The 25954-nt window shown below is 45.6% G+C and overlaps 1 long non-coding RNA gene across 2 annotated transcripts in view; it reads right to left on the reverse strand.

Moving 5' to 3' along the window:
- Positions 1–6331, reverse strand: part of LOC115090761 — a 68385-nt gene extending 62054 nt beyond the window's left edge. For both annotated transcript variants that reach the window (XR_003856500.1, XR_003856499.1), the window contains exons 1-2: positions 6242–6331; positions 5742–5887 (exon numbers count right to left, since the gene is read on the reverse strand). This is a non-coding gene — a long non-coding RNA (uncharacterized LOC115090761). The remainder of the gene's footprint in view (positions 1–5741; positions 5888–6241) is intronic.
- Positions 6332–25954: the final 19623 nt, after the last annotated feature.

Below are 25954 nucleotides of genomic sequence, written 5' to 3' on the forward strand. Positions count from 1 at the left end.
TGAAATCTCTTATTATTACTGTGCTGCCAAATTTGTTAGCTTCCCTAATTTCTGTTAGCATTTCATCATCCGTCTGTTCATTCTGGCTAGGTGAATGGCATATACCCCCACTGCTGTATTCTTCCTCATTACACATGGAATTTCTATCCATAAAGATTCTACTTTATTCTACTGCAGGATCCTGTTTGACTCTATGCCATCCTAACATATAGTGCCAACCCCACCACCACCTCCAGCAAGTTGATCCACCCTATCAAATTGAGATATAATTTGTACCCTGCTATAGCATTGGCTATCCTCGTTCTACCATGTCTATAAGATCCAATTATGTCTCTCTCTTCATTCAGTGCGATACATTCTAACTCACCCATCTTACTTTTTAGACTTCTGGCGTTTACATATAGACATTTTAAGGTGTGTTTTATTTGTATATAGAACTTTCTTAGCAGCTGATAGGGATGATTTGGAATCTTTTAACTCAAGCTGTTCTTTACTTAAAGGCATGCGCTAATTTTGCCTTGATTGGAATTCCTCTTTCGGAATGCTCTAACTCTCCTGTTTTGTTAGTATCCTTCAAAGGTACATTCCTCTGCACTGCCGAGTGACTGTCAGCCTTCATTTTCTAGTTGCCAACTGCTGGTCAGGTTCCTGAAGTCCTGATTCTCTTAGATAAATAAGAAATAAATTAAATGGATATAATAGGAATAAAGCCAGGACTGGATGAGTCTAAGCAGTGGAAGTGGAGTCGGTAGTCCCTCAGGGTCTGAGAAAGCCTGACACACCATGGTTCAGTTTAAGGAGGTTTGTTTCATAGGGAATAATAGTGCTAGAATATTAAACATGGGTACAAATTAACTGAACATGCAGCTCTTAGGATTCTGCTGTGCTGTGCTGTGAAAGGCCCAAGCCACTTACAGACCCAGAAGTGACAAACTTAATCAACCAAGAAAGCCTGTTGTGCAGCTTTAGCTGTCTGAGTGCAGGAGCACCTTCCTCAGCAGCTGATGTGTATTGCTCTAGTCTCACAGGGAGCCATGCCATCTTGTTGATTATGGAACTAGGCTTACTAGAGAATTCCAGGTCTTCAGAGAAATAAAGAAAAGCCTGCACTTTTAAATTCTACGTAATCAGAATACTGTCATTTTAGTTATAGGAGTCCATCTGATCCAAAACATTGATCTTTTTATGATATAATATTAAAAGGTTTCCTTTCTGATATTTCCTGAATGTGGACTCTTCTCCGATGCATAGGAGATGTACTTTAGGAGCAGACCCTCTGGTGTATCAGCTCATTTTGATTATATATGTGCTTGCTCGAATCAGCTGTACCTACTGGCAATATGATTTCATTTTTTTACTCCATGTCATCAGAAACAGGCTGAGCCAATTCTGGTTTTGCCCCAGTGCATCTGTGAACTTGCAGGTTTAATATCATGGAGAAAGCAGAAATACAACAAGGCAAAACCAGGACTGGCTCATCCTGACCCTGATGATATGGAGTCATTAAAACCTACATAGAAACAGAATACGACAACAGATAAAGACAAGAGCCATTTAATATGTCTGTAGCCCTGCTCACGCTCTTTAGCATGAGGTGGCTGCAGGGGTTCTTGTCTGAGGGGAGTGGGGGCTGAAGGGGAATAATCTCCAGAGACCTCCAGTGGCAGAATGCACTCTAGCTTAACTTCAGCTGAAATCATAAAACACAACATGCAGGGTTGCTCTATGTCAGGGCTTCCCAAACCTGTCCTGGGGACCCCACAGCCATTTGGTTTTCAGGATGTCCACAATGAATATGCATGAGATCAATTGGCATACCATGGAGACTCAGTATATGCAAATTTATCTCATGCACATTCACTGTGGATATCTCGAAAACCCGACTGGCAGTGGGCTCCCCAGGACAGGTTTGGGAAACCCTGTTCAACAGAATGAATACTTCTTCTGCTCCGGTGTTGTCAGAGGGCAGGGTTGTTCAATGAAGATGTTACTTGAGTAAGAAAGTCTTTACATTTCTCTAACATAATTTCTATTAACTTCTGCCTAGTCTGTTACTTTCAGTAGAATATTGCCCTTTTTCCAGCACTGGAATACACCTGGGTCTTTTATTGCCTTCAGAACATGGGAAGTTCCATGCTGGGTCAGACCTATGGTCCTCTGAGCCCAGCATCATATCTCTGAGGGGGTCACTTGACATAAGTACCCAACAGATCCTAATGGGGAGATTTGTTCCCTGTTGTTCATTCCCAGTTCCCAGCAAGAAGAGATGGTGAGCCCACAGCCTCCCTGGCTAAAAGTTATTAAGAAGGTAATTTTGAAAAGCTATTCATCTGGGTAACATAGTAAATGACAGCAGATAAAGACCCAAATGGTCCATCCAGTCTGCTCAGCAAGTTGTTTAGGGTTTTCACCACTGCTCTATGCAGGTTATCCTTGTCCTTTATATTAAGGGTAGTAACTGCCTTTCCATGCAGGTTTCTTCCATTCAGAAATGTTATTCCAAAAGTTACCACAGGTTACCCTGTTTCGCCACATCCATCCTCTCGCCACCTTGGATCCTCTGTGTTTATCCCATATCCTTTTGAATGCCATTACCATACTTGCTTTCACCGCCTCTTCCAGAAGGACGTTCCATGCATCTACCACTCTTTCCATGAAGAAATCCTTCCAAGATACTTCATATCATGACCTCTGGTTCTACAACTTTCTTTCCATTTGAAAATGTTTGAGTCATGTGCATCATTAACACTTTTCAGGTTTTTAAAAGTCTGCATTTCTTCTCCCCTCTAGAGCAGTGATCCTCAACCTTTTTCCCATCGTGACACACCTGACGGGTGACGCTCACATGTGTGACACACTGCTCATTATAATTCACAGCAAAAATTTTAAAAAGAGCCCAGTATTACTTTTATTGTTAAGAATGATACAAGGGAAAGATACGCACTCTTTCTCATCAGAAATTACATAAATAGTAAACCAGAACAGCACCAATTTCCAGTACTCGAACAATTAACCACCTTACCTAAGAAAAGTCAACACTGAAAATATTACACCAGGCCTTAAGACACCAATACACCTCCTATTAGAAAAACGGACCAAGCCAGGCTGCTATAGAGCCCTACACAGAAACTACACACCAGCAGAATACCTCACCTGAATCACATGTGCTGAACCTCACCTAACAAAGAATAAAGAGACCATAAAGCATAACTATTTATTTATTTATTTACAAGTTTTTGTATACCGTCATTCAGTGGGTTCCATCATAACAGTTTACAACATTTGCATAAACCTTCTAATACATTTTCAATTCCTAAAATCATACATAAAATACATAAAGCATAAATCATACATAAAACAACTAGAAACATGCAGACAAAAACTAAACTGGAAACCGCAACAAGCCAGAGACCCTGTATGCAGGGCAACAAAGGAAAAAGAGAAACTTCACCAGTTTTCAAAACAAATCAAGAAAAATAAAATCAATAGCAGTAAAACCATACTAACAAAAAGAACAGATTATTTCAAAACAGCTGATGAATGGAATATCCAATAATTAAAACCATATAAAAAATGTCTAGATACCAATAAAATATTTCAAAACAGCAGACACAAAGATCCAATAATTAAAAATAATGATTAAAAAAATTGCTCTGCTCTCCACACCTGGAAACATTCGATTCCAGGTGCCCTGAGATTGTTGTGAATTTGGGGGGGGAGGGGGGGGTGTTTGCAACTTTCTCCTCTCTCTCTCTCACACATATACACATGCTCTCTCTCACATACGTAGGCTCTCAATCACACTCAGGCTCTTAATCATATATACACATGCTCTCTCTCACTTAAACATATAGGTTCTCAGTCACACACTTTAATAAATGCTGTCTCTCACACACACAGGATGTTAATCACACACAGGCTCTCAATCACACACATACATGCTGTCTCTCACACACACACACACACACATACACATACACACACACAGGATCTCAAACACATACGCTCGCTCGCTCACTCATTCTCTCTCTCCCCTCCCCCCCCTCCCCCACCAAACAGCTAGCGGCAGCAACAGCCTCCTCTTCCAGCCCTCGCAGCCTCAAGAAAAGAGTCCCATCGGCTGTGGGGACTGACATTGCTCTGGGCTGCACTGCTCTTCTGCTTCGGGCCGGTGCTGCAGCACTTATTCCTAGCATGGTCTCTTCTTCTCGCGCACACGGCCGCTGGTCACCACTTCCTCTTTCGGGCTGTGAAGGGCAGGAAGAAAAGACCATGCTGCGAGTGCCACTGACTCCAGCTTTCCTTCCACGTTCCACCCGGGCTATCAGCATTTCAACCACGGGCGGAGGAAGAGTTCTCATTTCGCTGGGGCAGCAGGGGATTGGGAAGTATGGCAACACACCTGCGTGTGTTTGGCGGCACACTTGTTGAGAACTGCTGCTCTAGCGTATACATACTTAGGTCTTTCAGTCTCATCTCATTGTAGACTCTACACCATTTTGATTGCCCTTTCTGAACTGCTTTCATCCTGTCTCTATCCTGTTGTAGATCTTAGTTTCATTTACAGAAAGACAAACTTTTCCTTCTAACTTCTCCGCAATATGGCTCACAACGATAGTGAACAGAACTGGCCTCTGAAGCAATCCTTGAGGCACTCCACTTATCACTCCTCTCTGCTTAGAGAAGGTTCCTTGTGCTACTACTACGTGCTCATCTGACAGCCAACCAATTTCTAATTCATTCTGCCACCTTGGGACCCATTCCCAGGCTTCTCATTTATTCATGAGCTTCCTATGCAGCTTTGTTGAAATCCAGGTAAATCACATCAAGCGCTTGTCCTAATTCTCTAGTCACCCAATGAAAAAAAAACTCAATCAGATTTGTCTGAACAACCTTCCTCTGGTAAAACCACGTTGCCTTGGATCCTGCAATCCACTGGATTATACATAGTTTATTATCCTTTCCTTCAGCAGAGTCTCCATAAATTTCCCACCACTGAGGTGAGGCTAACTAACCTGTAGTTTTCAGCCTCTTCTCTGCTACCAATTTTGCGAAGAGGAATTATTACCACCCTTCTTCAAACTTGGTTGCCTGAAAATTGCTCAGCTTTTACATGGCCAAAAGTATGCTCAGAGATCAACACTTTGCACACTTTTAGCCGGGTAAAAAGTAGGTGGTCCCAGAGCATGATTAGACTGGGGAAGGAAAATATCACTCAGATTACATTTTCAACTCCATGCACATTATTGTCAAGGGAAAAAGTAGCCGTAGAAAGAGCAGCTGCAAAATCTCAATAGCCACTTATTTTTCCCAGGATAATTTCAAAGGGAAAGTGATGCTGGCACTCGCCCTTTGCAAACTGGCGCAAAGCCCACAGTTACCCGTGGACCCTCTGATGACACGGGCCGAGCGCTGACAGTAGCTGCGCAGGAGCTTACTTCCAAGGCCCTGCTTGTTGCAGAAAAACTGCCACAAAGCATCCCCAGCTGAAAATCAGTCCGGATAAAAGATCTGCTGGGTAGCATGCTCAGTGGTTCCTGTCTGGCTGCTAGAAATAAAACTTCACTTTAATAGCACAAGAGGGCAGCAGAGCCCGATCCCAACAAGCAGACAGCATTTGTCTCTGTATCGGCAAGGGAAGAGGATAATAAATAAATGGATTTCAGGCCTCTCCCCTCACTCTTTAGGAGGGAAATTATTGCACAGGGCGCAGAACCTCTACCCTTAAGAAGAAAACTTACAGTACAGAGCACTGCGCTCCCGTTAGGAGGGACAGTCCCTCTTTTGTTGAAGGCTTTCAGATTCTTTGCTTGGCTCCACCGTCCTTGGATGGGAGCATCCCTTCCACAGCTGCCAGAGCATGCTGGAGATTTTTAGGATATATTTGCTGACAGAAAAAAAAGACAGAACATGGTGAACGTGATGAAGACTGCAACCTAGTGCAGAATTACTTCGGAATTAGTCTTTTGCACATATAAACTGACATGGTTTTAACTTGATTTGCATATCTTATGTATAAAATTAAAAATTAAAAATAAATAAATAAAATAAATATGCAGGGCTGAGTTTTCCCTCAGTGCCTCCTTTGTGTAGACACAGTCAGGGCTGACCCTAGGGGGCTGCAGGACAAATCATCCTCTGCTCCTCATCTTCCTTCCATCATCCTCTCTCCTCCCTGGCATGATTCCTCCCTCCCTCCCTTGGGCAGTAGGAGATGGGGGGGGGGGACAGTACCACTTACCTGTGCTTGCATCTTCCTCTGCTGGCTTCAATCTGAAATCTGAACGGGGCAGAGCCCCATAGTATCGTGAGACCCACCAGTCCCACATGGTTCAGTCTTGAAACTGAAGTCAGCAGAGGAAGATGCAGACACAGGCAAGAAACACTAAACTCTCCCTGCCAGTGGGAGGGGGAGAGGATCATAGTGCGCACACAGGGCCCAAGGTGGTCACTCTAGTTCACCTCCCCCAAGGATGGCCCTGTACACAATTCATTCAAAATACTGCACAGTAACACAGGGGTCAGAAATTTTCCTTAAAGCTGTATAAAATGTTGGAAATTTACCAAAGCTGCTTTTTGCTTGTAACCAGAATGTTCGAAAACCAAACCTCCTTTTGTGGCAGGTTGCAAGATCCCATTCTCTCTCTCCAGATCCAGGCTCCTGCTTTTCTGCTGATCATGAGCTCTGCTGCTGTCCCTTGCTGCGCTGCCTGGTACATAATGTCCTGTGCCATAGAAACATAAGATGTCCATGGTCGGTCTTGCCATGGCAGCAGTCCAGCTTCACAGCACTCAGAGAGCTTGTCTTGGGCTCCAATCCAGGACGTGTGTCTGTCCTTTATATTCTATTCCCTCTGGGATTACACAATGATTCTACATAATTCCATGTGCAGACTTTTGGCTCTCGATCTACTGTCTAGAGATCACCTTTCACAAACTTTCATTCAGCTAGGCCAAGAGATCAGAGGACGCCTTTCACCATGCAGGTCCTAAGTGCTGTGCACAGTCTAGAGATGCAGCACTCTCACAATCTGCCAGGAGCTAGTCAGATACCAAGTTTGCAGTTGGGAAACCTGGGGAACCTTATGAACTCCAGAAGGCACAATGCAAGTATTAAGGAGGGCATTAGCAGTACATTTCAGAGCGATACCATCAGGGGTGGATTGCAGGAAAATTTTCAGACTGGTGGATTTTTTCAAAACCTGCCCATGGGGTATCTGACTGACTCCCTCGTGCACTTTCCCTGCAACACATGCTTCAACAGCTCCAACAAGCAAGCCAGACTGACCTTTAAGAGGTACATCATGGGACATGGAGTCTGGGAGAATGGAGCAGTCTCCAACATGAATGCCACCTTTTTCCTGAATAACTAAGTAGCAGAACACACCCTTGAACAATGGCAATTTAGCAGTCACCATTCTAACCATGCTATCAGTTGGGCTCCCCACAAGTTTGGTTACATCTCTTATGTACTGTGTACAGTGGAGAGAGGACTAGAAGTGATCCAGGCTGTTCCTCCAGGGCTTTAAAAAAATGAAAAATGAAGCCCTGGCCAAGACCGGGGAGAGCCACTGACCCAAAGCAGCACAGCTCCAGAAAGAATCCTGCTTTCCCACATGGAGCCAGTGCAGCAGGGCTGGTGCAAAGGTATTAAGTGCCCTAGGCGAACCTTACAGCCCTGCACCCCTTCCTCCCATATGCACACAATTAAAAATTATGAATTTATAACAACAGATTTTACATGGAAAAAGGACATTAAAAATTCTGGGGTTTTTTTATGGAAAATATAACAATATGTATCTATTAAATTTATATGCACTGCAGTGATGCCAAGCAGAAATCTCTGCACAAAAAAGACACTTGGAACCCATAAGGCATTAGGCATATTATAATGCATATTGGGTGTGGGCTTGACCCTCAGAAAGCATGAGTAAACTGAATTACAGTTACAATATAGTAAATCTCCCTTACCAAAACAGCATTAACTGCCAGCACTTAAACAGTTGCAACCCTAGCTATGAAAAAGGCAACTCTGCAAATATTAAATCAGGCCTTTAAAACATCAAGACACTTCCTATTAAGAAAACAGAACAAGCCAGGCGGTTATAGATCCTTGTACAGACTACATGCTAGCAAAATACCTCACCTCACTCACACAAACAGAATATGGAAAGACCCTCACCAAATACAGAATAAAGAAACCATAAACTATATAAATTGAAACATGCAGACAAAAAGTGAACTGGAAACCTCAACAAGCCAGATTTTGTATGCAGTGCAGTAATGGAAAACCAGAAACATCACCATTCCTCAGGAAACATCAAAAAATAAAATCAAGAAATATAAATTATATTAATACTAATAAAAATAATAAATACTATTAGAAAATAATAAATATTTCAAAACAGCTGATAAATAGAACATCTATTAATTAAAAACTCATATACAATTTGTTAAATATTTCCCAAATACTAACAAAATATTTTACATCTGCAACAGCAACATATTTTACAACATCAAATACCACCCAATAATTAAAACTAATAAGGATTTAAAAAAATCCTCAGGTCTCAATACCTGGGAGCTTTAATTCCAGTCACCATGAGATTGATGTGGATTACAAGTGGTAGGGAGGGGGGATGAGACACACAAACTTTCTCCTTCCTCTCATGTGCTTGTTGCACCCGTCAGTCGCAGACGGCTGCGACCTCTCATGCTCACCTCTTTTTTCCCTGCACCGTCAATCATTGGAAGAATGGTGGCCTCCGCCAACCAACGCCGACTTCCCCGGCGTCCCTGGGACAGCGTGGGCGCTGCCAACTGCCATCTTACTTCTGGCATCACTTAGAACCGCGCACGCGCAGGGCTTCCTTATGAATACGTCATGGCAGGAACCTCGGGGGCGTCCCCTCCTGATGACGTCAACACCACTAGTGTACTTATACGGACTGGCCCATTGCTAAGACGAGTTAGCAAGGAGTTCTCTCGCTTGTTAAATCCACTCTAACTTGGATCTTCTGTTCCAGACTCTACTCCTGGCATTCGGACACTCTGAGTACCTGCTCCTCAGGGGCTCTTCCATGTCTTGGCTATCTGCTCCTTGGAGGGCCCTCCTGCCTGGGACTTCCTGACCCACTCCTCAGGTATCTCTGCTGGGACTTCCTTGTGTGAGTACATTCGCCAACTTCTATCAACTTCACTGAAGATTCCACGGCGTACCCTGTTCCTCGGGCCACTACCATTCTTCAGCCTGTCCACGCTACTCTATCTGTACCTCAGGAAATTCCACCATCTTTACCAGGTCTACGGCCTGATTCCTGTATCACCGACCTCTACCTCCTTGGCATCTACAGTACAGCTTCCTCGGCATACCCTGCACTGCAGGCCACTACCGGATCTGCCCTCAGAGGTATTTACATCAGCCTGAAGGAACCCCCGGGTATACCCCGCGCTGCGGGCCACTACCGGACCTTGGTATCTACACCCTCTTCCTGACTACAGTCTTGGTTCTAAAGACTGTGTTTATCACATTTCCCATTCCTTGGGTTATGTACTTTCTTTCCTCCTTAATAAAGTTGCTCTCACAGCTGTGTCCTACGTCGCTGAGACCACTCCCACTGACGGTGAGGCCCACGGGGCTCCTCCCTGTGGGCGGAGACACCTCTCACCTCGGCCCGGGGTTCACAAATCCATCAAAACCATAACAGTGCTCACTCACAGATACACACACACACACACATACAGACACATGTAAGCTGGCTCTTTTACGCTTACATTCATACACACTTGCTCATGTGCTCTCTCTCTCTCTCTCACACACACACACACACACAAACATACATGCTCCCACACATGCATGCTCTTTGACACACGATCTCGGAGATGCCAACGCACGCTCTCACACATACACACTAGCTCTCATGCAGTATCTAATGCTCACACACCTGCACACTGGTTCAAACTTTCACATACTCACACATATCATTGCTGGCTCACGGGCACTCACTCACACTCACACACACATGCATGCTCACTCACATGAACGCTCACATGCTCACACCTACTCTCACATGCTCACACACATGCATGTAATGCATGTGTGTGAGCATGTGAGCATGCATGTGTGAGCATGCATGTGTGAGCATGCATGTGTGAGACCACTCCCACTGACGGTGAGGCATGTGTGTGAGCATGTGAGCATGCATGTGTGAGACCACTCCCACTGACGGTGAGGCCCACAGGGAGGAGCCCCGTGGGCCTCACCGTCAGTGGGAGTGGTCTCAGCGACGTAGGACACAGCTGTGAGACCCCTTGGGCCTCTGAATTAAAAAGAAAACACTTTTACTTACACTGATCAGGGGGGATCCAGGCTGGGTTGCCTGTAGATGGTCCTGGAAGTGTCCCATTGTGTGGGCTAAAAGGCCCCAATGCTGGGAGTGAGAAGGAAAGGAGGAGCAGCATGTGTCTGTATGTGTGTGTGTGTGTGTATCTGTGAGTGAGCACTGTTATGGTTTTGATGGATTTGTGAACCCCGGGCCGAGGTGAGAGGTGTCTCCGCCCACAGGGAGGAGCCCCGTGGGCCTCACCGTCAGTGGGAGTGGTCTCAGCGACGTAGGACACAGCTGTGAGACCCCTTGGGCCTCTGAATTAAAAAGAAAACACTTTTACTTACACTGATCAGGGGGGATCCAGGCTGGGTTGCCTGTAGATGGTCCTGGAAGTGTCCCATTGTGTGGGCTAAAAGGCCCCAATGCTGGGAGTGAGAAGGAAAGGAGGAGCAGGATGGGGGAAAAGGTTATTTTTTTGCTCTGGCTAAGCATAACGGGGGCCAGGAGAAGACAGCAGTGGGAGACCTTCAGTTGGCACAGGAAGAGACAATGGAAGAGAAGCATGGGGAAGCCTTGACAGTGCTTCCTGCCACTGCGGTAAAGCAGGCGGATGGGCACCTGAGGAGAGTAGGGAGCAGGACACAGGCCCAACACTAACCCACATGATTGACCGGATCGGCCCACCAGGACATGCCCAAAGCCCTGATAGGTCAATCCACCCCTGGAGATCGTACTCAATATAACCTGGCTTATGAATGAGGTTCATTTCTAACAAAGTATGTGCAAAATGAACCCATTTGGACATACAAATTCCCCTGAGAGGAATTTGTAATTGCAGGAGAAGGAGCTGGGAAGAAGTCTCAAAAAATACCAGACAAGTGAGAGGTATGGGTCAAAGCTGTGAAGTTTCTCCAGCTGCAGTTCCCAATTTTTTTCACTTGATGGACTAATTGCATGTTCCTGAAAAATGCAACTTAACCAATTCAGTGGCCCCTTTTATAACTAACTCCTTTGTAGCAAGCCTTGGTTATAAGATAAACTGAAGCATTTTTTTGGTTGCAATGTCGATCATATTTCAACCCTCCCTCCCAACTTTCAATTAGGGACACGCACCAGCCTGAGAAGTGAAAGGGGTGTCCATTCGTTGCCACCCACTGGTTGGCAGAAAGGGCCACTGAAGCAGCTAAAACCTTCCCTCCCTCCCCAGGTTTCAATGCACCACTTCCATTACTTACTCAGGTCCAACCAGCCCCTTCTCTCCCCAGGCCTTAGCATATCACTTCCATTACATGCCAAAGCCAGGCAGGACCCTCCTCAGCGCTGTCGAGGGAGCCATTTTTAAAAGGGAGATTTTTAGCACATGTCCTTAAATTGAAACCCTCCACCCCACTCTACCATCAATCCCCTCATATGCCCCTCCCCACACTTATTAAAATAAAATGTAAGATATTTCAACCACAATCACATACATAGCAGCCACTTTCCCCCCTCCCTCTCCTCTCCTGTATCCTCCTCTCTCTCCCCATGCCTTCCTCTTTTTCCCTCCCATCTTCATGCCCCTCCTTTCTCTCATCTCTCCCTTCACCCCATGCCTCCCTGTGTCTTTCCCTCCTTGCCCCATGTACCTCCTCATGCCTTTTGTTCTTCCTTTCCTATATGCCTTCCTCTCTCTCTTCCTTCTCTACTTATGTGTATATTTCTCCCTTCATCCCCTGTACTTTCATGTCTCTCCCCCAATCTCTCTACCCTGTGTCTGCATCTGTGCATCTCTGCCTTCCTCTCCTGTTCTCTGTCTCTCTCATTCCTCCATTCCCCATCTCTTCCTCCATGTACAAACATTCAAAGTGTCAAGCATTAAGTGTGAGTCTCATTCATTAAGAGGCAGTCTCACGGTCTCATGCTGAGACCCCTCCTCTCATGCATTTGGCCTCCAGGAGTAGGGGCAGCAAAATCATTGGTGTGAACCCTTACCTGCTGGTGGGGCAAAAAAAAAAAAAAGAAGGGAGGCCAAGCAGTGCCAGAAGAGAGGTCTGGTAAGGCTGCAACAGATCCCATCCCACCAATGCCTGAAGAGACGCCCGGCGGACTCCATCCCACTGTGGCCCAAAAAGAGGGAGAGACCCTGAGACTGTGTGAGAAAGACTGAGAGCCTGTGTGTGTGAGTATTTGATAGAGAGGGCCTGTGTACATGCATGTGAGGGAGAGAGCGAGAGAGAGCCTGTGTGTGTGTGTATGTGAGAGAGAGAGCGAGCGTGTGTGTGTGTGTGTGTGTGTGAAGGAGAAAGAGAGAGCCTGAACGTGTGTATGAAGGCGAGAGAGAGCATGGATGTATGTGTGTGTGTGTGTGTGTGTGTGTGTGTGTGTGTGTAAGAATATATGTGTGTGTGTGAGAGAGAGCATGGTTATGGGTATGTATGTGTGAAAGAGACAGCATGGGTGCATGTATAAGAGAGAGCATGGGGTTTGTGTGTGTGAGAGAGAGCATGGGTGTGTGTGTGTGTGTGTGAGAGAGAAAGAGCATGGTTATGTGTATATGTGTATTTATGAGAGCATGGGTATATATGTGTGTGTATATATGTTTGTGTGTGTATATCTGCCTTTTACCCACAACTCCCCTCCCCACGAATCCACAACAATCAGAGGGTGACTGGAAATAGTTCACAGGTAAGGAGAGAGGGGGATTTTTTTGTCCTTATTTGTTTTAATTATGGCCTATTTGACATGTCTGCTGGTTTGTAATATGTTGTTGGTGTGTTTTGTTAATTTTTTTTAAAAATTGTTATGAGTTTTTAACTATTGGATTTTATTCCATTCATCTATTTTGAAATATTTATTCTTTTGATTAATATAGTTTTACTTATATGGTCGCGAGAAGGGCTAACGCAACCGGGCCACCACCGAGTTGCATAAGCTGCTGGCGCCGCTGCAAGGAGGAGGATCCACAAGGCCCCGCAATGAAAAGGAGGGGGGTTGCAGGGCCATGTAGAGGTTCCTAAACCACCACACGACAAAGATGAAGAGCTGTGGGGCCGCGCGGCGAAGAAAAGGAGGAGCCGTAAGGCTGTGTGGCGGTTCGCAATCTGCCACGTGGCAAACATGAGAGAGCTGCGGGGCCACACGGCGAAGAAGAGGAAGAGCGGCAGGGCTGCATGGCGGTTCGCAACCCACAGCGCAGCAAAGGTAAGATTTGCAGGGCTGCCAGCCTCGTGGTGAAGATGAGGAGGAGCTGCAGGGCCGCGCGGCCAGATGAGTTGGAGAGCTGCGCGGCCAAGATGAGGAGCTCTATGTCTTCCTCTTCCACAAGAATGTGGAAGAGGAAGACATAGCAGCGCCTGGAACCATGCAAAGGTAGAAACAAGAAACTGAGACAGCAGGAGACTGGGAGCTGGGAAGTCAGTGATATATTCCCCAAATTGTTGAGCATTGCAGTCTCTGACTGTGTTTACTATCCCCTGGCAGGGATAAAGCCATCTGCCTCCCTGGTACAGGGGGCAGCCCACAGAGGGTTCAAGAGAGCCCAGATTTATATCCTTGACACACTGCCTGATAAAACTCAAGTCTTTAGCCTGCAGCCTCACTCACTGGGGCAATAAATCTCATTCGGCATCTCTGCGTGTCTGCCTCATTTTTATTTATTTATTTATTTATTTATTTATTTATTTAAAAGTGTTTGTATACCGTCTTTACAAACAGTGTTTAATCAAAACGGTTTACATAACTAAATAAAAAAAACAAATGTAAATAAAGATTTAAATTTAAAAGAACATAAAGATTATCAAATTATAAAAGCTCAAAATTACAAAAATATATAATAAAAATAAAAATCTAAAACAATGAATAGTTTACATAAAAAATAAATCAATATATAATAATGTTGTGCCCTGTGTGATGGAGAAGTAGTTATGTTATTTAGTGTGTGATATATGGAAAGCAGATTGAAATAAATGTGTTTTTAGGGATTTTTTGAAGTGTTTGGAGTTGGATATGGATCTTAAAGAGTCTGGTAATGCGTTCCATAAGATTGGTCCAATGACAGAGAATGATCTTTTTCTGGTGATGTCAAGACGGGCCTGTCGTGGTGATGGGATGTCTAAGAGATTTTTGTCCAGTGATCTTAGATGTCTGGTGGGTTTGTAAATCCGGAGAATGGAACATAAGGTAATTGAATTAGGAGTGTAGATGAGAGAGTGTATAATGGACAGGATCTTGAATTGTATTCTGTATTTAATTGGTAACCAATGTAATGATTGAAGTATCGGAGTGATGTGATTTTTTATGGAAGAGTTTGTTAAGATACGTGCTGCTGCGTTTTGGATCAGTTGAAGTGAGTGAAGTGTGTTATCTGGGAGACCTATATAAAGAGAATTACAGTAGTCAAGCCCCGAAAAGATGAGTGATTGAAGTATAGTCCGAAAATCGTGAAAGAAAAGTAGAGGACGAAGCCGTTTCAAGAGTTGAAGCTTATAAAATGAATTTCTGGTAATTATGGATATGTGTTGTTTTAATGAAAGATCTGAATTAATGGTTATACCTAAATTTTTTGCAGATTTGGAGATGGGGATAGTGATACCGTTAAATACTAATTGAGGGGGGGGGACGACCTATGGATGAATCTGTAATTGATGAGAGGTGGACTATTTCTGTTTTTTTTTTATTTTGTTTTAGTCTATTGTGAGAGAGCCATGTGTCAATAGTCGTGAGGTATAAAGATACTAAGGATAATGTGTGAGTCCAAGAGGTGTTGTATGGTACCATAAACTGTATGTCATCGGCGTAGATTTTGAATTGTATGTTTAGTGAGGCTAAGATGCGGCAAAGAGGTAGTAGATAGATGTTAAAGAGAATATGGGATAGAGAAGAACCTTGTGGAACAACCGATGCAATAGAGTATGGTTCAGAAGAATGATTGTTTATATTGACTTGTTGAATGCGATCAGACAAAAATGAAATAAACCATTGTAATACAGCACCCGAAATACCTATAGATTTGAGAATGGAGATGAGAATTTGGTGATCAACAGTATCAAAAGCCGCAGAAATATCTAAGAAAACAATGATGTGATCTGTGTAAGAATCAAAAGCCCGAAATATAGTGTCAAATGAAGTCAACAGAAGAGTTTCAGTGGAGTGACCCTTGCGAAATCCATGTTGGTTTGTGTGTAGTATGTCATTTTCTGACAGATAATTTGATAATTGAGATAACACTACTGATTCAATCAGCTTAGCTAGGGATGTTAATGTAGCAGTCCCTCCAGAAGACTCCCAGCCCCAGCACACACAGTGCAACACAAGAGATCCCAAGCTACTAGAGATCTGCTGCAGCTCCGCCTCCTCTCCTCATGGCTTCCAATCAGAGCACGGGAAAGGAAGCAGGGGAGGGCCAGAAGGGGATACATCACAGCTCTGCCCTGCCTCTCTCCCTCAAACCCGGAAGCCCGGCATTGGGAGAGAGAGGAGGCAGGCACTTGAGGCAGCATCAAGCCTGTTACATCAGCTTGATTTCTAATACAGTTTTAAAACACCAGGCTGCCTGGGATTTCCATGGGCGCATGGGCTGCCTAGGCAGGAGATGACCTGCGAAAGTAGGCGTCTCCTGCCAAATAACAGCTCTGCTTCCTACCTTCCCTGCATTTCACTGCGCCAACTCCATTGCACATGTGGGCCTGACTGGCCACTTCCTCCCTTTTCTCTGGACCTCAGTGCATCACTTTCCCATCAGATGGGGCAAACTGAAGTCTTATCCTCAAAGCATATCTTGTACAGTAGCACAAAGTGGATTTATTGCGCGCACACACACACACACACACACTGGACCACGTGGGTCTTTTTTCTGCCATCATTTGTCATTTACTATGTTTACCCCACAGAAACATATAATGAATTTTCCCAGTGTTTGTAACTAGGGCCGCATTTATCTATGGGCAAATGTCCCAGGCCCTGCATAGCAATGGGCCCATTCAGGAGTATCCGGGACTCTTCTCCAATGACTACTGTACTGTACTGGCCAGTAGACTCTCTACTTATTGCTCCAAAACCTCCCCTCCCAGCCGGGGGGAGGGAGTTTGCTTAGAGCAGGCAGAGCACAAAGCACAACATAGAAGCGCCACTCTGCTCCTTAATCCAGTCCCTCCTTCCTATCATTCAGGGACAGGATGGGAGAAGAGTGAGCCTGTAACAGACAATGTAGAGAAAAGACTATCCACTCTGCTCCCTTATCTCTCCTCTCCTTTTGTTCTCTTCCCCTCCCCATCTGCAGGGAACAGGAGTGAGTGGTGAAGCTGGAATGAATGGCAGAGCAAAGAAGAATTCAGTTTTTGTATGCATATTTCTATTTCCAATTTGTGGCAATTTATTCTATATTTGTGCAGGTCTTTGTTCTGTGTGTGTGTGACCGAGATATTCTGGTAGTGTGTAGTAAGTTCTGTATTAGGATCAGTTGTAGTCCAGCTTGTCCTATTTTCCCAATAGGAGGTTTATTGGTGTTTTAAGGCTCAGTGGAATATTTGCAATGTTGTGTTTCATATATGGTTGTTGCTATTTGAGTTCTGGGAGTTAGTGCTATTTTAGTACTACAGATGAAACTAATCACATCTAAGATATGTTCCCCCTTCGAAATTGCACTATTTGTCTCTTCACAATTACAAATCTGTCTAGTATACTGTCCCCCAGGCTCATTAGGAAGAAACTGCTCCCCAGTTATAGAATTCATGATCTCCAATTTATCACTCAATAAGCCAATCATCATCCTGGGCGATTTCAACCTACATATAGACACCCTCCCCCTCACAGCCACATGCAAAACAATCACGGATGCACTAGCAACAATGGGAGTAGAAAAAATCATCAAGGGACCAACTCACAAAGCAGGACACACCCTCGATTTAGTTTTTATCAACACCGACACCTGCGACACACACGAAACAAAAATAACTGAAATTCCCTGGTCAGACCACTACCTCATCCAATTCACCCTGACTTTCAACATGAAACTCTCCAGAGACAAAAGCAACATAAGAACCTTCGCATACCGTCCTCCCTTTGACATCGAAACACTGCAACAAAATCTGCAAGAAGAACTCACAAACATCGACCTAACTTCCTCAGAAACAGCCACAACCTCATGGCTCAACATTACCAAAGCTATAGCGGACAAAATAAACCCTACCATCATGAAGACAATAAAAAACCCAAAGCATCAAAATCAATGGTACAACGACAGCATAAGAACAGCTAAACGCGAACTCAGAAAAAAAGAGAGATCCCGGTGCAAAAACAAAACTGCACCACTGCTTAATGCATACCGAACTCATCTAGCAAACCTCAAAAAACGTATTCATAATGCAAAGAAAGACTTCTATTCAAGCAAAATAAATAAATACCACCATAACCCCAGAATGCTATTCAATATTGTAAAAAATCTCACCAAGAAAATCTCACCAAGAATACCACCAGCACAAACAAAAGCAACAAATTTGCAGATTATTTCACTGAAAAAAATAAAAAAAACTAAAAAACACCACCAACAGCACCAACACACACACCCAAATCCCAAATGTGTCTCTGAAAAAGACTGCAACTTGGCCTATCTTCGACCTCGCTTCCTCGATGGAAATCCAAAAAATCATTAAAAAAATGAATCCAGCAAACCATCCCATTGACAGTATCCCCATACATACAATTAAACTAATCAAAAATCCAATAACCAAAATAATAACAGACATAGTTAACCTTTCCCACACCGAAGGGAAATACCCCAAATGTTTAAAATCAGCAATCGTTTAACCATTAATAAAAAAGAGCAACGTAGACCCAGAGAACATTCAAAACTACTGGCCTATATCCAATTACTTTTATTGCAAAAATCATAGACAAAATCGTTCACTCCCAACTCGCTGACTATCTTGAAATGAACAACATACTTCACCCCGCTCAATTTGGATTCAGAAAAAACCTTAGCACAGAACCACTAACTGACACAGTACTCAGAGGGTTCGACAAAGGACAAAGCTATCTACTAATCCTTCTGGATCTCTCGGCCGCTTTTGATACAGTCAACCATTCCATCCTCCTCGACAGACTATCTGAAATAGGAATCACGGGTAATACCCTACAATGGTTCTCATCCAATCTATCCCACAGAAATTTCTAAGTAATGTTCAACAACACTCTCTCGAAGAAAGTAAACCTTAACAAAGGATCTGTCTTATCAGCAACACTCTTCAAAATATACTTTCTCCCAATTTGTCACACCCTAGAACGATTTGGTCTGACTTACTTCCTATATGCTGACGATATACAAATATTGGTCCCTATTCAGAATACCCTAGAAGAAACATACAATAGAACTACCAACTATCTCACAGAAATCAAACAGCTTGTAACCAAACTAAAACTCATAATAAACATAGACAAAAACGAAATACTCATTCTAGACAAAAAAAAACATCAACTCCCCCACGCAACCACTCATAATGGAAAACCCAAAAACTTTAATATCTCCTGTCAATCATGCGTGAAACCTAGGAATCACCATAGACAACGAACTATCTTTCAAAATCCACATAACCAACAAGATTAAGGAAGGATATCACAAATTATTTACAATCAGACATCTTAAGCCCTTCCTTACACAGGATGATTTCAGAACAGTCCTGCAACTATTCATCTTCTCCAATCTAGACTACTGCAATGCCCTACTACTTGGCCTACCTCTCGCAACCATCCGCCTGCTCCAAATCCTACAGAATACAGCCACCAGAATTCTAACAGGAACAAAAAAACATGAGCACATTACCCCAACTCTCATCTCACTACACTGGCTCCCAATAAAATACCGGATAGAATTCAAAGTGCTAACAATTCTGCATAAACTAATCACAGGACATCAAACCAACTGGCTAAGCAAATACATAGAAATCTACGCTCCAAAATGGAACCTGCGCTCGACGAATAAAGGCCTCCTCAAAATACCCAATGCCAGAACCACACAACTGAACACAACCCGTGAGAGAGCCATCTCCATCACCAGCTTCACACTATGGAACTCACTACCAACCGAAATAAGAACGCAACCAAACATCAAAACCTTCAAAAAAGATTTGAAAACCTGGCTTTTCACCACAGCCTACTCAAACTCACTCAATCTACCACATGACCAAACACCTGCACAACCCAACACCATGAAGGCATGGAATAATATATATCATTTTTCTCTCTTCCACTGCAGCCCCACCCAAGTAATCCACATTTTCTTTTTCTCCCACCCATCACCATCACCTTTCCCCCCTCCTGAGATGACCCAGCATGCTTCCACTTTGTCTCTCGCTGACCCCAGCACTTTCCTTGCTCCCTCCCCCTATACGTTTCAGCTCCATGATTTATGCATCCTCACTCTAACCTTAGCTGAGTGATTCCTAGGGATGTGAATCGTTTTTCAACGATTAAAATTATCGTCCGATAATGTTTATATCGTCTTAAATCGTTATAGAACACGATACAATAGAAATTCTAACGATTTATCGTTAAAAATCGTTAAATCGTGTTAGTGCGCACTAACTCGAGTTAGTGCGCACTAACTCCCCGTTAGTGCGCACTAACTCGATTTAGTGCGCACTAACTGAAAATGATACAAATAAACACTTTCCAGGTCACTGAAGGTCAGTTAGGAATGAATATGTGTTCCTATTGGCTGGCTGCCCTCTTATCTATTGATGTTACCAAGGTTACCACTGAGGTGATGGTTGGGAGGATGGGAAATGGAACTGGAAACTAACGAACACCAACAGAAAATGAAACAAAGTGTTCACACTTCCCAGGTCAGTAAAGGTCACTTAGGAATGAATATGTATGTATGTATTCCTATTGGCTGGCTGTGCTCTTATCTATTGATGTTACCAAGGCTAACACTGAGGTAATGGTTGGAGGGATGTGAAATGGAAACAGTTGGAAGCTTGACAAAAAAAGTAATGTAATGATCAGCACTCACGTGACTAGAACTTGTTTGTTTATTATTTTTGTTAGCAGGCACCTGAAATGCTAGTGCATGTTGAATTTGCCAATCACTGTGCATTTTAGAAAGGTGGTCCTGGCTGGAACTGTACACAGTTCAAATATATGTAATTGATTGTTGGTAAGTGTATTTTTTAAGTAGCCACACTGGCACAAGTATGTTTACTTTTCCTCCTACTTAACTCACTAGCTCAGCTTTGTAAGAAGGGCTTCTCTGCTTGTGTGTTGTTTTTGTTTGGTGTGAGGAGAGCAGAAACATCAGATCTTTATTCAATCTACTACAGTCATCTCTTACAGTGCCCTATCCCTATTAATACCAGGAGTGTTGTGATCTTCCTGCACACAGTGCCCTAACCCTGATACCAGTCTGAGACAGCTCCCTCCCTGCATTACTAGTGAGAGGCTGGCTTCACAGACAGGGGGGAGCTGCCTGACCCTCACTCCTGACTTCCCCCATGTCCCAGCTAGTGAATGGTGTGTGGGTGAGGGGGGGTGAGGATGGTGAAGTCTGAGACAGCTCCCTCCCTGCATTACTAGTGAGAGGCTGGCTTCACAGACAGGGGGGAGCTGCCTGACCCTCACTCCTGACTTCCCCCATGTCCCAGCTAGTGAATGGTGTGTGGGTGAGGGGGGGGGGGGGAGGAGGATGGTGAAGTCTGAGACAGCTCCCTCCCTGCATTACTAGTGAGAGGCTGGCTTCACAGACAGGGGGGAGCTGCCTGACCCTCACTCCTGACTTCCCCCATGTCCCAGCTAGTGAATGGTGTGTGGGTGAGGGGGGGGGGGGGAGGATGGTGAAGTCTGAGACAGCTCCCTCCCTGCATTACTAGTGAGAGGCTGGCTTCACAGACAGGGGGGAGCTGCCTGACCCTCACTCCTGACTTCCCCCATGTCCCAGCTAGTGAATGGTGTGTGGGTGAGGGGGGGGGGAGGATGGTGAAGTCTGAGACAGCTCCCTCCCTGCATTACTAGTGAGAGGCTGGCTTCACAGACAGGGGGGAGCTGCCTGACCCTCACTCCTGACTTCCCCCATGTCCCAGCTAGTGAATGGTGTGTGGGTGAGGGGGGGGGGAGGAGGATGGTGAAGTCTGAGACAGCTCCCTCCCTGCATTACTAGTGAGAGGCTGGCTTCACAGACAGGGGGGAGCTGCCTGACCCTCACTCCTGACTTCCCCCATGTCCCAGCTAGTGAATGGTGTGTGGGTGAGGGGGGGGGGGAGGATGGTGAAGTCTGAGACAGCTCCCTCCCTGCATTACTAGTGAGAGGCTGGCTTCACAGACAGGGGGGAGCTGCCTGACCCTCACTCCTGACTTCCCCCATGTCCCAGCTAGTGAATGGTGTGTGGGTGAGGGGGGGGGGAGGATGGTGAAGTCTGAGACAGCTCCCTCCCTGCATTACTAGTGAGAGGCTGGCTTCACAGACAGGGGGGAGCTGCCTGACCCTCACTCCTGACTTCCCCCATGTCCCAGCTAGTGAATGGTGTGTGGGTGAGGGGGGGGGAGGATGGTGAAGTCTGAGACAGCTCCCTCCCTGCATTACTAGTGAGAGGCTGGCTTCACAGACAGGGGGGAGCTGCCTGACCCTCACTCCTGACTTCCCCCATGTCCCAGCTAGTGAATGGTGTGTGGGTGAGGGGGGGGAGGATGGTGAAGTCTGAGACAGCTCCCTCCCTGCATTACTTAGTGAGAGGCTGGCTTCACAGACAGGGGGGAGCTGCCTGACCCTCACTCCTGACTTCCCCCATGTCCCAGCTAGTGAATGGTGTGTGGGTGAGGGGGGGGGGGGAGGATGGTGAAGTCTGAGACAGCTCCCTCCCTGCATTACTAGTGAGAGGCTGGCTTCACAGACAGGGGGGAGCTGCCTGACCCTCACTCCTGACTTTCCCCATGTCCCAGCTAGTGAATGGTGTGTGGGTGAGGGGGGGGGGAGGATGGTGAAGTCTGAGACAGCTCCCTCCCTGCATTACTAGTGAGAGGCTGGCTTCACAGACAGGGGGGAGCTGCCTGACCCTCACTCCTGACTTCCCCCATGTCCCAGCTAGTGAATGGTGTGTGGGTGAGGGGGGGGGGGGGGAGGGGGATGGTGAAGTCTGAGACAGCTCCCTCCCTGCATTACTAGTGAGAGGCTGGCTTCACAGACAGGGGGGAGCTGCCTGACCCTCACTCAAGCAGAGAAGCCCTTCTTACAAAGCTGAGCTAGTGAGTTAAGTAGGAGGAAAAGTAAACATACTTGTGCCAGTGTGGCTACTTAAAAAATACACTTACCAACAATCAATTACATATATTTGAACTGTGTACAGTTCCAGCCAGGACCACCTTTCTAAAATGCACAGTGATTGGCAAATTCAACATGCACTAGCATTTCAGGTGCCTGCTAACAAAAATAATAAACAAAGAAGTTCTAGTCACGTGAGTGCTGATCATCACATGTCAAGCTTCCAACTGTTTCCATTTCACATCCCCCCAACCATTACCTCAGTGGTAACCTTGGTAACATCAATAGATAAGAGCACAGCCAGCCAATAGGAATACATATTCATTCCTAAGTGACCTTTACTGACCTGGGAAGTGTGAAAACTTTGTTTCATTTTCTGTTGGTGTTCATGAGTTTCCAGTTCCATTTCCCATCCCCCCAACCATCACCTCAGTGGAAACCTTGGTAACATCAATAGATAAGAGGGCTGCCAGCCAATAGGAATACATATTCATTCCTAACTGACCTTCAGTGACCTGGAAAGTGTCTATTTGTATCATTTTGAGTTAGTGCGCACTAACTCGAGTTAGTGCGCACTAATCGGAAAAAACGATTTTTAACGATTTTTCAATGAAATAATCGTGCCAAACACGATTTTCTTCTCCTGCCACACGATTTCTATCGTTAAGACGATATGGAAAACGATTCACATCCCTAGTGATTCCCAAGTTCTGGAATCACAGTTGCAGACTGAGTTTTGTGTATATTGCAACCCCTCTCCAGTTTCTCCCCACATGCTGCTTGCAGTGTCTACTCCAGGCTCGCCCCACTACTCCTGTTCTCTGCAGGCTTACTGAGGAAAGGGAGTGGCTGAGCTGAATACAGAGAGGCCCTGAGATTTCTAGTGTTTCCCGGGGACAGTACAAGGGTCTGTAGCGCCCGAAGCAGAACAATATAACACCACCCCACCCCCTCCCCGCCTCCGCAAAACACACCCTGAGTTGAAAGTGCCCCTCATACAGTGGTAGAAATATATATAGTAATATTCTCCCTCTTACAGTGTTCTTGCTCTCTCTATGCCCGCCCCCATCTGGTTCATGCTGAAAATGGTGTATGGCTCCCTGCCCCCTTCTGGCACCATTGGCGACTGCCTAGTTCTGCCTAATGATCGCCCAGGCCCTGCCTGAGATCCTGCAATTGTACATGAGGATGCTGTAGTGCCTTTAGTTAGCCAAGAGAACCGTGTGAGTGTTTGTGCTATTTGGAATATGGCTTCAAGAATCTGATGTGCCCCTGCACTTATGCCATCCGCAAGCAGGGGTTACGTTTCCCTCTGACCCATTTATTTATTTATTTTTCTCACCACCCTCTCATCCATCCCTTCCTTACCACCATACATTTCCACGGTCACCCTCCACCCATCCTACTCAACCTTTCTTCTTCCCATACCACGTCCATTTCTAATGTACCATCACCTCTGCCTTGCTTGAATTCTCAATAGCTCACAGAGGGAAGGGTCTCGCCTTTGCCAGACAAAAAAAGGGGCATTACAGGGGTGTTTCTGGGAGGGACTGAGTTATCTGCTTAACTTTACCAAATATGGCATATATCCGGCTAAGGGGGTTTTTTTCTATAGCTTTCGCATGCGAAAAGGGACTGTTCGCATGCGATAGCTAGATCGGGGTGGAGTCGGCACCGGAAGAGGAGGAGTTGGGGCGGCAACAGGGCAGACACGGTGAAGACATCGCTGACGGCGAAAAGGTAAGGCCCCTTATCACCGCCAGTAATGCGCCCAATAGCACCACCTTTCACGGTGGCGCTGCTGGCTTTCACAGGCCCGCCCCACACTTCACCCGCCCCCTGGTATCGCGCGATTCACTAAAGGCCTGTGATTTTTGAAAATCCAGGCCTAAGTTAGCCGGGTAACTTTAGAACTTCTCAGAAGCAGGTCCAAAGTATCTGGCTTTGTGTAGCCGGATAACTTGCAGCTTATCCGGATATCTTGAAAAGATATCCAGGGAAGTAGCGCTTTTGCTAAAATAAAAAAGAAGATTTCAAGTGGCCTATGGCCAATTTCCTTTCTCCCCCAAACCGAAGAATAAAGATGCCCAATCGGGCCTTGCATCCTTCACCCCACAGATCTGAAGCAGGTCTAAAGTTATCCAGCTTATTTAGCTGGTTATACCTGATAATCGGCTAAGTTAGCCAGATAACCGAACCCCCTGCCTGGAACCACCCTCCTTATCCAGCTATAATTTAGGTGGATAACTGGCTAAAATTGCCAAATTAGCTATTTACGTGGATACGTTTTCAATTATCTGATTAAATGGCTTTTGAATACGTACCCCTTAAAGTTTACATTTCTGCATGTGGGTAACCTGCACAGAGAGGCAGTTACTACCCTAACAGAAGGCTTAGGGGTAGGCTGCACAGAACGGCAGTTGCTACTACCCTAATCTTGCTGGGCAGACTACATAGATCATTTGGGTCTTTTTCTGCCGCCATTCACTATGTTGGTGTGTTATCCTACTAAATGAGCGTCATGTAATTTTACAAGCCCATGTTTAACCCTCAATAACAACTGGTTAACTAATTCTTATGTAATTTGGGTCTTCTCCACCCCCAGATATTCGGGCGGATTTTAAAAGCCCTGCTTGCGTAAATCCGCCCGGATTTACGCGAGCAGGGCCTTGCACGCCGGCGCGCCTATTTTCCATAGGCCGCCGGCGCGCGCAGAACCCCGGGACGCGCGTAGGTCCCGGGGTTTTCAAAGGGGGCGTGTCGGGGGCGGGGCCGAATGACGCAGCATTTCGGGGGCGGGCCCGGGGGCGTGGTTTCGGGCCGGGGCGTTCCAGGGGCATGGCCGCGCCCTCCGGAACCGCCCCTGGGTCGGGTCTCGGCGCGCCAGCAACCCGCTGTCGCGCGTGGATTTACGTCTCCCTCCGGGAGGCGTAAATCCGTGGATAAAGGTGGGGGGGGGTTTTAGATAGGGCCGGGGGGGTGGGTTAGGTAGGGGAAGGGAGGGGATGGTGAGGGGAGGGCGAAAGAGAGTTCCCTCCGAGGCCGCTCCGAGGAAACGGAGACAGGCTGCGCGGCTCGGTGCAAGCCGGCTGCCCAAAATCGGCAGCCTTGCGCGCACCGATCCAGGATATTAGAAGATACGCGCGGCTACGCGTGTATCTTGTAAAATCCAGCGTACTTTTGTTTGCGCCTGGTGCGCGAACAAAAGTACGCGAACGCGCTTTTTTAAAAAATCTACCCCATTGTGTTTAATAATTTCTGTTCTATATCATTTCCTTCCCCTATTGTTATTGCTGTTCATGAGCAAAGTTTGCCGCCTTAGGCAGTATTTAAGTTTGTGGACCTCTTTGCATGGTTTTAACAGTTCCCTTTGGAATTCATTGCTCCCAGTGAAAAATCTTGC

The sequence above is a fragment of the Rhinatrema bivittatum genome, chromosome 4 (genome assembly GCF_901001135.1).
Source record: "Rhinatrema bivittatum chromosome 4, aRhiBiv1.1, whole genome shotgun sequence".
Lineage (NCBI taxonomy): Eukaryota > Metazoa > Chordata > Amphibia > Gymnophiona > Rhinatrematidae > Rhinatrema > Rhinatrema bivittatum.